A 15901-nucleotide genomic window follows, 5' to 3' on the forward strand; every position below is an offset into this window, starting at 1 on the left:
CCTGGAAGCAAAGGGCATCTGTCTGGCTCAGTTGGTGGAGCATGTGACTCTTGATCTCAGGGTTGTAAGTTCAAGCCCCATGTGGGGTACAGAGCTTACTTAAAAAAATAATAATAATAAGGAAGAAAAAGAAAAAAAGAAGAAAAAGACCAGCTCTGGAGGCAAAAATTTTTGATGAGCTTTAAAAAATATAACACTCTGGGGTGCCTGGCTGGCTCAGTCAGTAAAGCATGCGCCTTTTGGTCTCAGGGCTGTGGGTTCAAGCCCCATGTTGGGTGTGGAGATTACTTAAAAATAAAATCTTAAAAAAAGAAAAAAGAAAAATATAATCCTCTCTGTAGTTATTTCTCCTGCCCTTCTTCTGAGTTATTTTCTCAGTCTCTCCTAGCCTTTGGACAGGTTGGTATTTCATACTGGCCGTGGCAAATCCTTTGAACCCCAGGAATGAACACTCTCTGTTATCTCATGAAGCACCTCAAGGTCATTGCTTTTTTAAACCTCCAAATCTTGAGAGATAATTTATGGACACCTTCCCCATACTGCTTTTTGAGAAGCCCTGTAACCGCCCCCTCACCCCAGAGATAGTGAAGGATGTAGGAGGACATGAGGGTCAAGACCTAAGGCGGGGAGGCACCTAGTCCATTCTGAATGAGGCAGCTTCCTTCCTTCCCTCCCTCCTACGGAGACACCCGAGAGGGACTCTCACAGATTCCTTCAGCCCTCAGGGAGGGTCCAGCAGTCCCTGTGTCCACTGAGTTCTTGCCTCCGAGTCTACCCAGAACCTGAGCTTCATGGGTAAAACTGTTCAGACTCTGTAGAAGAGGGCTTGGGCCGAAAAGTAGTGAGGAAGTGTCCCTGGGAACCGTCCCTTGCAAAGAACACCCCCCTTCCCTTTCTGATGCTCAAGGGGACTTTTTTTTTTGTTCTGTTTTGTGTTTTTTTGTTTTTTAATATTTTATTTATTTATTTGAGAGAGAGAGGAGAGAGCGTGCAAGCAGGGAGAAGGGCAGAGGCAGAGGGACAAGCAGAATTACCACTGAGCAGGCAGCCCAACACCAGGCTCCATCCCAGGACCCTGAGGCCACACTCAACTGACTGAGCCACCTAGGCGCCCCTCACGGGGCCTTTTTAACAGCAAACTCCACCTACACGGTCAGAAGACCAGACTGTGGGGCTCCTGACCAGCTAAGTCAGTGCAACCTGCCACTCTTGACCTCGAGGCCATGAGTTCAAGCCCCACATGGGGTGCAGAGATAACTTAAAAAAAAAAAAAAAAAAAAAAAAAAAAAAAAGACCGGATTGTCTCTGTAAGCTGTTGCATCTGCGTTCCCCTGTTGCCATGTACACAGACCTAGGCTCCTCCGTGGCCCGCTTTTCTGCCCGGTGCCCCCACACCCCCAAACCCCAAGCTCAGCCTCCTCATTTTCCTCCAGGGGCTGTCAGTGTTTTTGTCTCTGCTTTTGAAACCAAAATCCACCAAGGCGGCAAGGTGTTATTTGGGAACTGAGGTGCACAAACAACGTGGGACTCCTCGGGCCACGGAAAGTCAGCGAGCCTGGAACTTTCCAGATTTCTATCTGAGACTCAGTCCTCAGAGACATTTTCTTCTTCGTGCATCAAATACGTCTCAAGTCATAGCTAAGGTTTGCTGAGCACTTACTTTGTGCCAGGTCTTAAGCATTATCTTATTTTCTTTTCTCCATAAACCTGTGAGGAAGGATCTATTGTCTTCATATTTTGTAGATAAGCAAACAACCTGAATAACTTGCCCAGAGGCATCCACCTATTTAGGGGCAGAGCCAAGTTCCAGAACCCCAGGCAGACCATTCGGCTGGAGCTGTCTAGAAGTGCACCCTTCAAGTGAAAACCTTTTCCACTCTTCTTCAAGGCTGGCTCAGAGACAGCCCATCTGCAAGCCTATATATTGAGGTTTTCTCCCCTGTGGCACTCGATTCACACACCATTGGAACTCTTGCCATACCATGATAAATGGGGGCACCTGAGGGGCACCTGGCTGGCTAAGTCAGGACAGCAGGCGACTTGTGATGTCGGGGTGGTGAGTTCTGGCCCTGCATTGGGTGTAGAGATCACTAAAGAAATAATAAATTAACCGTAAGAAAATGGTGGCACCTGAAGCTGTCCCCCCACCCCTGCCCTTGCTTTAGAGGGAGGGTATTACCTTATATCCACTGCTGGCTCCCAGCTCCTAAAGAAGTTTCACCCATGTTTCCTGAAAGAAAAAAACGGTCAACACTAAGGTGGTGGATTCTCTCACAAGCGATTCTGAGGGCCAGGGTGAGCGGCGGGCTTAGTTCGGGTCCTGGAGGATTGAGACTGAGTGAAAGAGATGATCTCAGACTTCTAGGGATTTATGATCTAGGGGCGCCTGACTGGCTCAGTCTGAAGTGCATGACTCTTGATCTCAGGTGGTAAGTTCGAGCCCCGCATTGGGTGCAGAGATTACTTAAATAAATAAAAACAAAAAAAATAATTTATGATCTAACTGGGAAGCTACACGTAAACCCTTGAAATACATAGCCTAAGGCTTTATGAAGACACAGCAGCAAGGGCAGAAAATGCTTATCTCGATCTTCATTACGGACATAAACTCAAAACATTTAAAAAAAGATTTATTTATCTACTTTACTACTTTGGGGGGCGGGCAGAGGCAGAGGCAGAGAGAGAGAATCTCAAGCAGAACACCGCCCCACCTCCCCCACCCCAAGCTCAGAGCCCATGGACTTGATCCCATGACCCTGGGATCATGACCTGATTCAAAACCAAGAGTTGGATGCTTAACTGACTCAACCACCCAGGCACGCCAACATTTTTTGAAATAGGTAGCAAGTCACATGATTCAAAAGTCTAAATTGATTATAATGACTACTCTCCTTTTCCTCCTACTCCAGCTACTCATCCCCTTCCATGCAATCAACTCTATTCCTTCCTTTTGTGTTTTTCCGGAGATATTTTATGCATGTGCCAGAAAAAAATCATGTGTTTTAGTTATATTTTATTGCATATATATGTGTATATGTTACACATATATTAGCTATACAAATATATTAGCTATATATAGTATAGCAAAAATATATCACATATGTAATATATAGGCCTTTTTACTAATTGATTTTGTCTGGGATGCCAGTAATGTAATAGGCCATCAATTAGAATCCAACATTTAAGCTCACTATGTGCACAGGCTTTGTTAGAAACTGGACTCCAAGATGAATATAACAGAAAACTTAAACCCGGTCTGTAAACAGCTCCCTCTTAGGATCCGTTGAGACCTGCCCTATTTCAGTTAATTCAGCCTGCATCCGGGAGTGGGCTGGGCAGGGACTGGGGCCTAGGGAGGTCAGTAGGGGAGGTGGGGTGGAATTCAGTTTTTAAGGAAAATTAACCACTTTTCTCTACTTTGTGTCCCTGGAAACTCACCATAAAGTGAGTCCTTGTAAAGCAGATCATATTTTCTTCATAAAAATAATGAGGCAGTTGGAGGTTACATCCTAAGTAAGGTCTTGGCATCCAAAAACACAGTGATGACTGGGGATGTCATAAGAGCAAAAAACTATAAACCTTGATAATCACTTAAAATAATAAAATTACGCTCCAAAGTATTTTACAAATGTACATAAATGTACCAATCGTATTGATTACACAAAGGGCCCCAATGAAGCATAAAATGTATAGCATTTCTGCCTCATAAATCTTCCCTAGGACTGATACATTGCTTATGATAAGCATTAATTAAAAAAATTAATTAACAATAATTCTCCCTGCCCTTCACAGACGTTAGAAAGGCTTTTGAGAATAATCTGAAGATATTTTGAGATAATAATTAAGAGACATTTTTGATTTAATAATTCAATAAATTTTGAGATACCTTTTAGGCATCCAGAGCTCATTAAAAACTTATCCAAGAAAGTTTGAACCACTGCCTAATCGTTCCCCCAGTAAATTTTCTTTGATGGAAACAGAGATGTTCAAAATCACCCCTTTGATCTTAATGTTGCCCTCCAAGTGGCAGCAGCTCATTCAGCAGGCAAAAATTGTGAGCACAAACTTTGCGTTCAACACTGAGGGATTAAAAAGAAAAAAGAGTAAGACGTGGTCTCTACCTGGGAGAACTCATAGTGGGCTGGACATAGTAACCGCAGCAGCTGCCTTTTGGAATGTTTATTAGGTACCATGCTAGGGTAGCTGTTAACTCATTCCATCTTCATACTAGAAGGAAGGTACTCCTTTGTACGCGATTCACAGAGGAGGACACAGATTAAATTTACCCAGGTGTTATGGATTGGACTGCATCTCAAAAAAAAAAAAAATGTTGAAGTCCTAACCCCCAGCATCTGTGCAACCTTATTTGGAAATAGGGTCATTGCAGACGTAATTAGGTAAGTTAAAAGGAGTTCATACTGGAGTGGAATTGGCCCTTAATCCCATAAGCCTGATGTATTTATAAGACGAGAGAGACACAGAGCAGAACACTTTCTGAGGACAGAGACCATGCGGGAAGACGGCCGTATGAAGAGAGAGGCAGAGATTGGAGCAATGTGTCTACAAGTCAAAGATTGCCAAGGATCGCCAAGGATGGCCAGCCATCACCAGAAGCTAGTCGAGAGCCAGGAAACAGCTTCCCCTGGGCCCCAAGTAAAAATCAGTATGACCAACACCCTGATTTCAGACTTCTGGCTTCCAGAACTCTGAGGCAATACATTTCCAGTGTTCTTAGGCTGCCCAGTTTGTGGTGTTTTGTCAGAGCAACCCCAGGAAACGAGCACCCCCGGTTACGCAGCTAGTGAGACGGACCCAGGCTGGGTCTGCCTCTTGAGCCCGCGCTCTTAAGTGCCATCTTGAGGGGTAGGAAAGGGGAGCAGAGGGGGCAAAGACTCTGGGGGGCACAGGGTGGAGCATCCTCCTCTGCCCAAAAATCTGGGAAGGCTTCCCAGAGGAGGGAACTTTGGGGCCGGATCTCAGTGGTTAAGCAGGCATTTGCCAGAGCCAGAGGGGTGGCAGTAGGTCACGCTGGGCAGAAGGGTCAGCAAGTAGAGGGAGAAGTGACTGCACAGGAGGGAGCTGGGGAGATGGCAGCAGGTGCTTGTTGCTGGTGCAGGTGCCGGTGGTACTTTCCGCTCTTAAAAAGAACTCCTAATAAAGGGAGGGCTCAGTCCCCATTTCTTTCCTTCCCCCCTGTTGCCTCCTTGAGGGAGTTCAGGCAGAGATCCCTTCCAAGGGCCTCTTCAGCCCTGCTGGCCTTCCTAGGCTCATTCTTCTGCCCCTGGAGCCCCTGTCCTCACCGTCCCTATGGCTGACCTCTCGGGTCCTTAAGTCTGGCCTCAGAGGCACTCACTCTCTGCCTTTAGGAAGCCTTCCTCATTATCAATCACCATACTCTGTTCTCTTTGTGGCATTTTTTTTTCTTTTTTCTTTTTTTAAAGATTCCATTTATTCATTTGTCAGAGAGAGAGAGAGCGCGCACAAGCAGGGGGAGGGGCAGAGGCAGAAGGAGAAGCAGGCTCCCCGCTGAGCAAGGAACCTGATTTGGGACTTGATCCCAGGACCTCGGGATCATGACCTGAACCAAAGGCAGACACCTAACTGACTGAGCCACCCAGGCATTCCATGGCACTTCTTAACAGCTCAAGCCATACCATTCTTCATAGCTGAAACCATTACCATGCGCATACTCTGTGTTATTGGCACCTTAACCTTAGCTCCATGTGAACAGGGACATGATCTAGCTCGTTTCCAGAACTGAGGGCCAGGTCTGGGATTTAGGGATATCTTCTATAAAGATTTGTCGAGTGAACCTAGGCAGAACTTTCTAGCAGTGAAAGCAATTTAAAAAATACGATGGCCCCAGGAGGGCCTATCACTAAAGTGGTTCAACAGAGTCACTACAGGTGGGCTTTAGGGCATGGAATCATTGGACTAAAACCCCTGGACCCTGAGCATGCATGGCTCTTTGAAGAGCGGGCCTGACCTGAAGGCGGACTCTGTGTCCACTGGGACTTGGGTCTATCAGAGGGAGGCCACTGCCTGCATGAGAGTCCAGGAGCCTCCTGACAGGGAACTCAGCCTAAGGAACAAGAGAATCACACATGTCACTTAGATTCTAGAACAATGGGCCCGGGGCAGAGAGGAGATTCACTTCTGGGGCCAGCAAGTGGCTGTTCCCAAAGCTGTGCTGTGGCCCAGCTCCCATACAGAGGGGGCTGAATCACAAAGAAAATAACACCAAAAAGAGACTCTCGGGTAACATTTTTGCTGGGCACCGGGGGGCACAGGGCCTCTGGTGGCCAGAACCTCACCAAGGGCAGAACGTCCCTGCGGGTGGCAGCATCCACAGCAGAGTGGCACCATCAGGACAGGAACCCGGCCTGCTGCTGAGCCAGTGGGAAGCTTAGGCCCTGGTGTGGGCGTGACCTGCCCAGAACATGGGGGCGCTTGCCTGACTAGCACAGAGGGGCCATCTGGGCCTGGAACCACGACAGGAGGGCAAGGTGTTGGTGGCCAGACAGGACAGCTGTAACATTATGTGCCTACTTCCAGGTCATAGGCTGGGGCTCCCAGGAGGGTAGGGCCTGGGGAGCAGGGGGCCAGGAAAATACTGGCCAGTTTACAGCCTCGGGGGCCCTTTTATACCCCTGAACTGGTTATGTCTGCGGAACAGAGTCGCGAATGTTCCTCAGACTCCTGAATTGTCCTTCCTTTGTCTCGAGTGTCCTCGGCTCTTCCTGACACTTCCCGCTGTGTGGTCAGACACTTCACATGTCAGTGGTGTGCCGGAAAGAAAATCGATCCAACCAGAGCTGCAAGGGATTTCTCACCAACCTGTCTGTTCCTTCTGGTGCCCTCAAGGGAGGAGAGTGAGTCCCTACCTTCCAGGGGCCTCTGGTCTATTTGGAGAGGTAGGACTTGCGCGCACACACACACACACACACACACACACACACACACACACACCCCTGCAGCGGATGTCTGCATTCATCTGCAGCAGGGAAGTACTTTAGCCAGTGACTAAGCTCAGGGCTACAAAATCGTAACCTTCTTGTCCAGAGAGGTGTTAAAAGGGTGCTGGTGGAGAGACCTAACAATTACTAGGGGGTTGTTCCTTCTGTGACGGGTGCTGTGTTGGAGGTAAACGCTTCATATAAAGAAAGTCACTTCATTCCTGCAACAACAGTTATAGGGAGACAGACACCGGCGCCTGACTAGTGGCCCACACCGTCCGTAGCCTGGTGGGACCAAAGCTGGCGGATGTATGGAGGCACATCGCAGATGGACCCATGAGGACGCGCATCGTGGGTGTCTCGTTTTTCATCGTTGAATCGTTAGGGCCTGCCTCAGTGCCCAGGGCATATTAGGTGTTCAACAAATATCTGTGAGACGAATGAAAACAGCAAACTGCAGAAGCTTATGGCCCACGTGGTGAGAGCATCTCCAGTGGTCTGTGCACTTGACAGTCCCGTGAGGAGGAGTGCTTTGGTGTATTACTGTGCCCGTTGTTATCATCAGCATCCTTCTCCTTTTGCCAGCGACAGAGAATCCACAGGGAGTGTCATAGTCCCCGGGACCAGCAGAGCTCTGGGTGCAGACCAAGCCTTCTGATCTTCTGACTCTGAGCCCCAGGTTCTTCCCAGCCCACGCTGATGGCAAGCACGTGAGCCAACCCCATGAGAACCGGCCTTATTCTAGTAAGGGAACCCAGGTCTCACCTCAAGCCCCGTGCTCGCTCCCTCCCGCCTTCTTCTTTCCCTGTCTTTACATTCTGGAAGAAGGTGAGTCCCCACCGCCACCTCTCACCATCCCTGCTTGCCTGTAGCCCCCCAGCTAAGATGGTTGGATACACTGCGCAAAGTCCTGGGCTCCCACATTATTCTGGAAAACAATGCAGCTGTACCTGGTCCCGGTTGATCTAGCGCACGCCGGCAACACCATCTCAGGACTGCAGGTTAAGGGAAGTATAGCACGTGGAAGTGCTCTGTGCATCTCCCAAGTCCACTCGAATGTTCATTATCATCTTTTGAGCTCAGCTTCTCTGGCATGTCTCTGTGTGTCTCCTAGAAATGTCCGGCTTCCAAATCTCACTCTGAGAAGGGGGGAGAATCTAATTCATGCTCATTCCTTTCCTGCGGGGGGAATGATGGGATAGGGCTCTGTGCAAGGAAGAAAGAAACGCTGAGGAAGAGAGGGGACACATGTTTTGTAAGGAGCAGGAAGAGGAGCAGGAGTTTGTCAGACAAACGTGCAGGCCTGGCCAGTTTGCACCCTGCACCTTAGCTCAGAAATAAAATTCCAGGTGAATCTGGAGTAGAAGGGGAAGTTATCTGGTTCAACAATAACTTATTAAATTTCTACTACGGTCTCTGAAGGCACCACAGGGATATATGAAGAAGGTATAGCAAAACCTCACTGTTCCACATCTCACCTCTCTTGACAACTCCTCCCTCTGAAATAGACTCATGAACTAGGAAGGAGAAAAAGTGATTGATTCATCAGAAATATACCACAAAGTATACACATAAGTATACACATTTGTATATTTGCTCTGGTTCTATTAACTTTTAATTTGCATGTAGTTCTAGCAGATTTATTTTATTTATTTTTAAAAATAATAGATTGTGGGGGTATCTGGGTGGCTCAGTTGGTTAAGCATCTGACTCGCTTTCTTTCTTTCTCTCTCTTTCTTCTCTTTCTTTCTTAAGATTTTATTTATTTATTTGACAGAGAGTGAGACAGCAAGAGAGGGAACACAGCAGGGGGAATAGGAGAGGGGGAAGCAGGCTTCCTGCTGAGCAAGGAGCCTAATGCAGGGCTCGATCCCAGGGTCCTGGGATCATGACCTGAGCCAAAGGCAGACGTTTAACGACTGAGCCACCCAGGCACCCCTGACTCAATTTCTGCTCAGGTCATGATTTCAGGGTCATGAGAATGAGCCCTGCACTGGGCTCTGTGCTGAGTGTGGAGCCTGCTTAAGATTCTCTCTCTCCTTCATCCTCTGCCCCTCCTCCTGCTCACACACTCTCTCTCTCAAAATAAAATAAAAAATAAAATAAAATAAAATAAAATAAAATAAAATAAAATAAAATAGTAGATTGTGGCATATGCCTTTTTTTTTTTTTTTTTTTTTTTTAGATTTTATCTTTTAAGTAATGCCTACACCCAACATGGGGTTCAAACCCACAACCCTGACATCAGGAGCCACGTGCTCCACTGACTGAGTCAGCCAGGCGCCCCAGTTCTAACAGATTTAGATGTTACAAACTTGAAAGAAAGTTGCTACTCTGGATGGGTCTATAAACAGTGGTCTAAAATTAGCCTAAAAACAAGGTAGGACAGAAGGAAATCTACCAAAAATGGTTGTGAAAGAGTCATCTGTGATTTAGCCTGTGGGGCAAGTGACCTTATCTATCCCAATAACTTTTGTATTGATATCGCTGTATGACCACATGGTACACAGGCCAACCCCTGAGAGCCAGAGAGGTAAAGGAACTTGCTCAAGCTTGCACAGCTAACCAGGTGGACGGAGTGGCCCCCAGATCTCCTGGTCCCACCGGGCCCAGGGTTCCTTCCACTGCTCACACAGGGTTCCTTCCACTGCTCATACAACCTAACCGAGACCCCAGGTTCCCAAGAACACCTCAAAGTCTGTTCGAGGTCTTCTGTCTGAGACACCGGGAATGTGTGTGACTACTTTTAGAAAGAATTCCACCGTAAATGATGATGACGCAGAAAAGACTGGGACCTTCAAGAGGTCCTGTGTGCTCTGTTGCCCACGAACACAGGCACCAGCTATCTGGAAGCACAGACTCACCCTGAGGAAGTGGGCAGCAAAGGTTTTGCTCTGGAGGAAAGAAAGAGTCCCCTCCTTCTAGGAGCCCATGCTGACTTTGAGCGCCAGGCCAAGGCCTATCGGGACAACAAGAGCCAGAGGGTGGTGTCCACAGGAGCGCTGATGGCGGGGTAGGCTCGTGATCCCCTGCGATGTGCCAGGGGAGCGTGCGGAACATCTCATCAGGTATATAAATACCAGACGGGCTTATTATTGGGTGTATACGGCCACATTATTCTAATTCAGCAATCCTGCCCCCGGTGGTGGGCATCCTGCCAGTCTGCATTCCCACATCCTGCTGCTGACTCTGGGCCCACCCGTTTCTATATTGAGGAGCTCGTCTCCATAAATAAAGAACAGGAGTCAGGCACGAAAGAAAGGCCATTTAGAGCACTGGGAAGGCTGTCACATGGGCCAACAAAGGGCAGGAAGTGCCGGGCGGTGGCCCTGTGTCGGTCCCCAGGCCCAACTCACCTGGCTGGGCTGTAGGGTCTTTGTGCAACAAATGTCAGGCCCAAGTCCTGAACTTCCTGCCATTTGTCAGGCTGTGCTGTGACCCAGAGTTCACCAAAAGGCTTGCTGCTCCCAACAATACACACATACATCCTTTGGAAAAATTCTCTCTCTTTCTCCTGTCCAGGCAGCGATGGCTTTTTATGGAAGTGGCTGGGGGATCCAAGGCTGAGCCATGGAAAGTTTTGGTTGTATTTCTTTTCTGAAGAAGTCGGGTTCAGGCAGAGCAGGGAGAAGGCAGAATCCCAGGGGCAGGAGACAGAAAGGAGCTCTGGGGTCCCACCCCAGCTCCACTCCTGACTGGCTCAGAGCTCTGAGGCCATGGGGTGGGGGTGTCTGCTTCTGTGACCCGTTCACTTTCTGCTCCTGAGCAAGATTCCTAAGTCTCCATCCCACCTGCCTCCCCTGGGGCCCCAGGACTTCTCTGCCTCTGAGTAGGCTGCAATCAGTGTCAGGAATACCTGTGTGTCTAAAGAGGCGAGCTTCCTGGAGCAAAAATCAGGCCATGTGTCTGAAGCGAAGGCGACAGGATTGGAAGCCATGTCCCTGGCTCCCAGCTGCATCTTGTGCGAGGAGACTCAGGTCACTTCTCCAGGTGACAACCAAAGACATTAACTACCCATTCTGCTCTCATGAGCTGTGCTCAGCTGGCGAGGGGCTGAGACAGGGGCTCCCAGACGCTGGACGAACACTGGTAAAGTAGTCACCTGTCCTCTGTGAACTGAACACAAAGAAACGTGATGTATTTTCCAAAAAAAAAAAAAAAAAAAGAAAGAAAGAAAGAAAGAAAGAAAAAAGAAACGTGATATATTTTCCAGCTTGCTAAATTTATTCCATTGAAAGCACTCTCTCATTCTGAGATTATGTTCTGAAATGAAGAAAAAGAAAAATGTGGCTTTTCCTGTACTGCTAAACTTGTTCAATTTTAAGGATCATTCTTCATGCTGCCATTATGTTCTTCTTTCTTTCCTAGTGTTACTTTCTTCGTGTTAAAGTGTACTTTTGGGGCACCTGGGGGGCTCAGTGAGTTAAGCGTCTTGATTTCGGCTCAGGTCATGATCTCAGGGTCCTGGGATCGAGCCCCCACACTGGGCTCTGGGCTCAGTGAGGAGTCTGCTTGTCCCTCTCCCTCTGCTCTTTCCCCTGCCTGCCCCCCTGCTGTTCTATCTCCCAAATAAATAAATGAAATCTTTTTTTAAAGATTTTATTTATTGATTAGACAGAGAGAGAGAGAATGAGAGAGAGCATAGGAAAGAGAGGGTCAGAGGGAGAAGCAGACTCCCCGCTGAGCAGGGAGCCTAATGCAGGACTCGATCCTGTGACTCCTGGATCATGACCTGAGCCGAAGGCAGTCGCTTAACCAACTGAGTCACCCAGGTGCCCCTAAATAATATCTTTTTTAAAATGTGCTTTTGTTTATGACATTACAGTAATTTAAAAGTGTTTTTATTTGGGGCGCCTGGCTGGCTCAGTCAGAGGAGCATGGGGCCCTTGACCTCTGGGTCGTGAATTGGAGCCCCACGTTGGGGGTAGAGATTACTTAAGTAAACAAACAAACAAACAAAGTTTAAAAATTTACAAAAAAGTGTTTTTATTTGATGAAACAAAGAGTTCACAGTTGTGCACTAGCCCTCCGAATAAAAACAAAACCAAAAAATCTACTACCACCTGCAGCTTTCAAGGTTCCAAAGTCTAAGGAGCCAGTCATGGGGGGCGCATGGGAGAGGGAAACTGTCATGGTGACACATTCCAAGATCTCAGGAGATTCGGTGCCAAACTGTGGGACCGAAGTGACTTGTGCCGTTGGAGCTCAGAGGGGACGCTGGTCAGAGCCTGTTCCACAGGGAAGTGCTCAATTAACATCGGCTGAGTAGATGAATGACTGGAAAGCTTTGATGAAGAGGACTTAACAAAATTGGACCTGGGAAGGAGAGGAAGTCTTGGCGAGGGGGTGGCGCTGGTCAGGGGGTCAGCTCAAGCAGAGGTGTGAGGCCCAGGAGAGCATGCTTGTAGGGGAGCTGCGGGGGCTGGTCTCACCAAAGCAGGGACAGTACTAATTGGAGTAGTAGGCTACGATATTAAAGAAGTGGAGATACACCTTGAGAGCCAGACAAATGTGTTTAGACTTTATGCAGCCATTAATGGTAAGCCATGGTAGGTTCTTGAGCAGGGCAGTGCCAGGGTGAAATGCTAGATGAAGGCTATCACTCGGGCAGCAATGTGTAGGATGCTTGGAATCCAGAGCCTGGGGAGCATCCAGAGGACTCTGACCTGGAAGGGCAGGGGGTGGGGGTGTGGGCTTCTGAGCTGGTGAGGGCACTGACGGTTGGGAAGGGTCCAGGAGTATGACTGAGATTTTAACTCAGGAGTCTAGGAAAGTTTTGACATCCCTGAACAGGTGGAAATGTGGGAGAGGTAAGAGGTTTGGGATGAGACAGGTGAGCTTGGCTCTGGGTTTGCCAACTTTGAGACGGCCAGACTTGCGAGTGGAGGTGTCCAGCTGCCCAGGGCTGTGATGAGAGCGCTGGGAAGGTGCCGCCAGCTTACTGACCCCCGCCACCTAGCCAAGGGAGGGGAGAGGAGAGGCCACCTGGTGCTCCTGTGGCTCGGGCTGCAGTAGGGGGGACCTCATGGAGGCGGTGGCCCTTTCCAGGAAGCTCTGCAGCGTGGCTCAGTAATGTGTGGAATTCAGGCCTGGATTAAAGGAGTTGAAAGCTGCCAGGACGGCCACTCTGTCCGGGAGGGGGACGGTCAGGCAGGCCAGACTGTCCGCTCCAGCAGCTTAGATAACCCTGAGCTATTTCAGGAAGAGAGCCCTAAGAAGATAAACAGGCCAGGGCCAGCAGATGGACAGATAACCTGTGCTTCCCCGAGGAAAGGCGAGAGAGGGCCCTCTGGGACAGGGTCCTCCGAGACAGGAAGGTGCCAGAGTGCGTCACCGGTGGGGGCTGCGGCTCCTCCTGGGGAGGGGCATCTCATCACCCTGGCCCTGCCACTCCCTGGGGGGCAGGCACAAGTCCCTGTAATTCTGATGGGAAATGGACACTGGGAGTTCCTTCAAATCCAGGAGCCTTGAATCTTCGTAGGGGTCCGAGTGCCCAAAACAGCCCCAGGATTGCAGACTATGTTTCACTCTTCCAAGTTGTTCACGAGTCAGCCGCCTGCCTGCATTGACTGGAGGCACAACCCCAGTGTCGTGCAGTGTGTGTGTGTGTGTGTGTGTGTGTGTGTGTGTGTGTGTGTGTGGTGTGGTAGGTATGTGTGTGGGCACTGTGGGGGGGACGCGGTTGGTGGTTGTAGTCATTGAGTGCGTGTGATGGGTGGGTGTAATGTGTGTGCGTGTGCACGCAGTGGGTGTGGGGTTTGTGGGTAGTATGTGTGAGTGTGCGTGTGTAATACGTGTGCATAGTACATGTGTGCCATGTGGGGTGTGGGTGCACGTTGAGTAGCACGTGTGTGCAGTACCTGGGGGTGGGGATGTGTGTTCGTAGAGTGACCGGAAGGGAGTAACTGGGAGGACAGGGTCCCGGCTCCGCTCCCACCCTCACCCCCTTGGAAACAGAGCTGAGTGGTCCCTGTCCTGTGGTACAGGGGCTGTGGGTTACTTTAGAACATGGTCTGAGGCCGGAAACCATCACAGAAGGCCTTCAGGACTCAGTTCCAAGCCTCTTGCAGTCACCTTGCCTACCTTGCCCTCCCAGGGACCTCCTTGTCTATGTGCTTTCCTGTCTCTGGGTCCCTGTTTACGCCATTTCCTCTCTGTGGAAGGCCCTGCCCATCCTCTCCACCTCAGAAAGCATCTTTGTCCTTGAAGGCTCAGCTCCCAGACACTGGACCATGACACCTCCGTGGGCGCTTTCCTGACTCAGGCCCGCTGCCCACTGCCTTCCACCAGCTCACGACTCAGAGCTTCCTGCAGAAGCCCGTGCACCCTTCCCAGGCTTGTGGTGGCGGGCAGGGGCCTGGCCATGTGCTGCCCCCACTGCACTGAAACGTCACAGGGACGAGGATAGGGGCCCAGGCTCAGGCTCCGCCCCCCCCCCCCCCCAGGACTCCTCCCTGGGCTTCCTGACCAGGCTTGGCTCCATCCCCACACGGGCCTCACTGTGGGCACTTTTTTCCGTGGCTGTCTTGACAGGACCTCACACTGCGTTCTGCACCTCAGTCCCTGACGTTCCTGCTGGCATTGCTATCCTACCTGCAACCAGGCTTAGAAACTGGGCTTCCTCCCACTGCCCTGAGTGTGTGTGTATGTGTGTGTGAGAGAGAGAGACAGAGAGTCCAGTCACTGACCGCATCTCTTCTTCTGGTCAGTGGCTGGACTCATGATAAGGAAGAAGATGTCCTGTCTCTTCTCACTGTCCTCCCCCACTTTAGGTTTTGATGACAACTACAGCAAACATTGAGGAAGCATTGGTTAGACTCAGGGGGACAGGTTGAGGCCCCTCCACCTCCTTCACCCATGGAGATAAGGCTGCAGGGAACATGCAGAGCACGTCCCCCATGTACCCGGGTGAGCATCTCTTTGGGCAGCTGGGGACTGGGTCTTGCCCACACACTTCCACAGTGCTCTCCAGAACAGCACGCTGCTCCACGGCCACCTGCATGTCTCCTTACCAACCACTGAGCACTTTATGTGGCCCTTAGCTCCCCACCCCGCCTTATGGTCTGTTCACATCTTTTGGCTCTCTTCTGTTCGGCTTGATGCCCTCTCCCTATTGATTTATAGGAGTCTTTTGTATATTCGAGATTTTACCTAGAGTCGGGATAAATTCTATGTTGGGTTTAGACCTGGCAATAGCTTCTCCTGTTCTGTCATCCATCTCCTAATCTTGTTCATAGTATCCTTCATTGGCAATGAGTCCTTCATCTTGATGTAATTAAAATCAAACTTTTAAAATTTGGTGTGTGCTTTTGAAGTTTTAAGATGTCCTTTCCGGTTTCTAAGTCACAAAAATATTCTCCCAGGTTTTCTTGTATTAGCCTTACAAGGTTAATACAGTTCTTGTACTAGGCTGATACTTTATCTAGTATTTTCCAAAGTGACAGGTACTCTGCAACACTTTGCAGACACTATCTTAATAGTCGGAGACTGATTCAGATGCTTGACATGTATCAACTCATTTAATGCACACAACCCTGGGAGGGGTGTACTGTTACTATCATCCCCATGTCACATTTGAGAAAACGGAGGCACAGAGAGGTTAAGGGACTTCTCCAGGGTCACAAAGGTGACAAGTCAAAGAATCTAGGAGTCTGGCTCCAGAGACTGTGTCTTCAATGTCAGTGGTAAACCATCTCTCTCTGGTGACCTTTACAGCAACCCTCAGTGTGATGATTAACGTTATATGTCAGCTTGACTGGCTGAGGGATGCCCAGAGAGCCAGCAAATTGTTTCCGGGTATGTTCCTGAAGGCATCTGCCTTCAGCCTCAGACTGAATGACCCCACCCGCTTTCCTGGTTTTCCAGCTTGCAGACAGCAGATCTGGGACTTCCTGGTCTCCATCATGGCAGGAGCCAATTGCTACAGTAAATCTCCTTTTGTATAT

Source organism: Ursus arctos, unplaced genomic scaffold (genome assembly GCF_023065955.2).
Source record: "Ursus arctos isolate Adak ecotype North America unplaced genomic scaffold, UrsArc2.0 scaffold_3, whole genome shotgun sequence".
NCBI lineage: Eukaryota > Metazoa > Chordata > Mammalia > Carnivora > Ursidae > Ursus > Ursus arctos.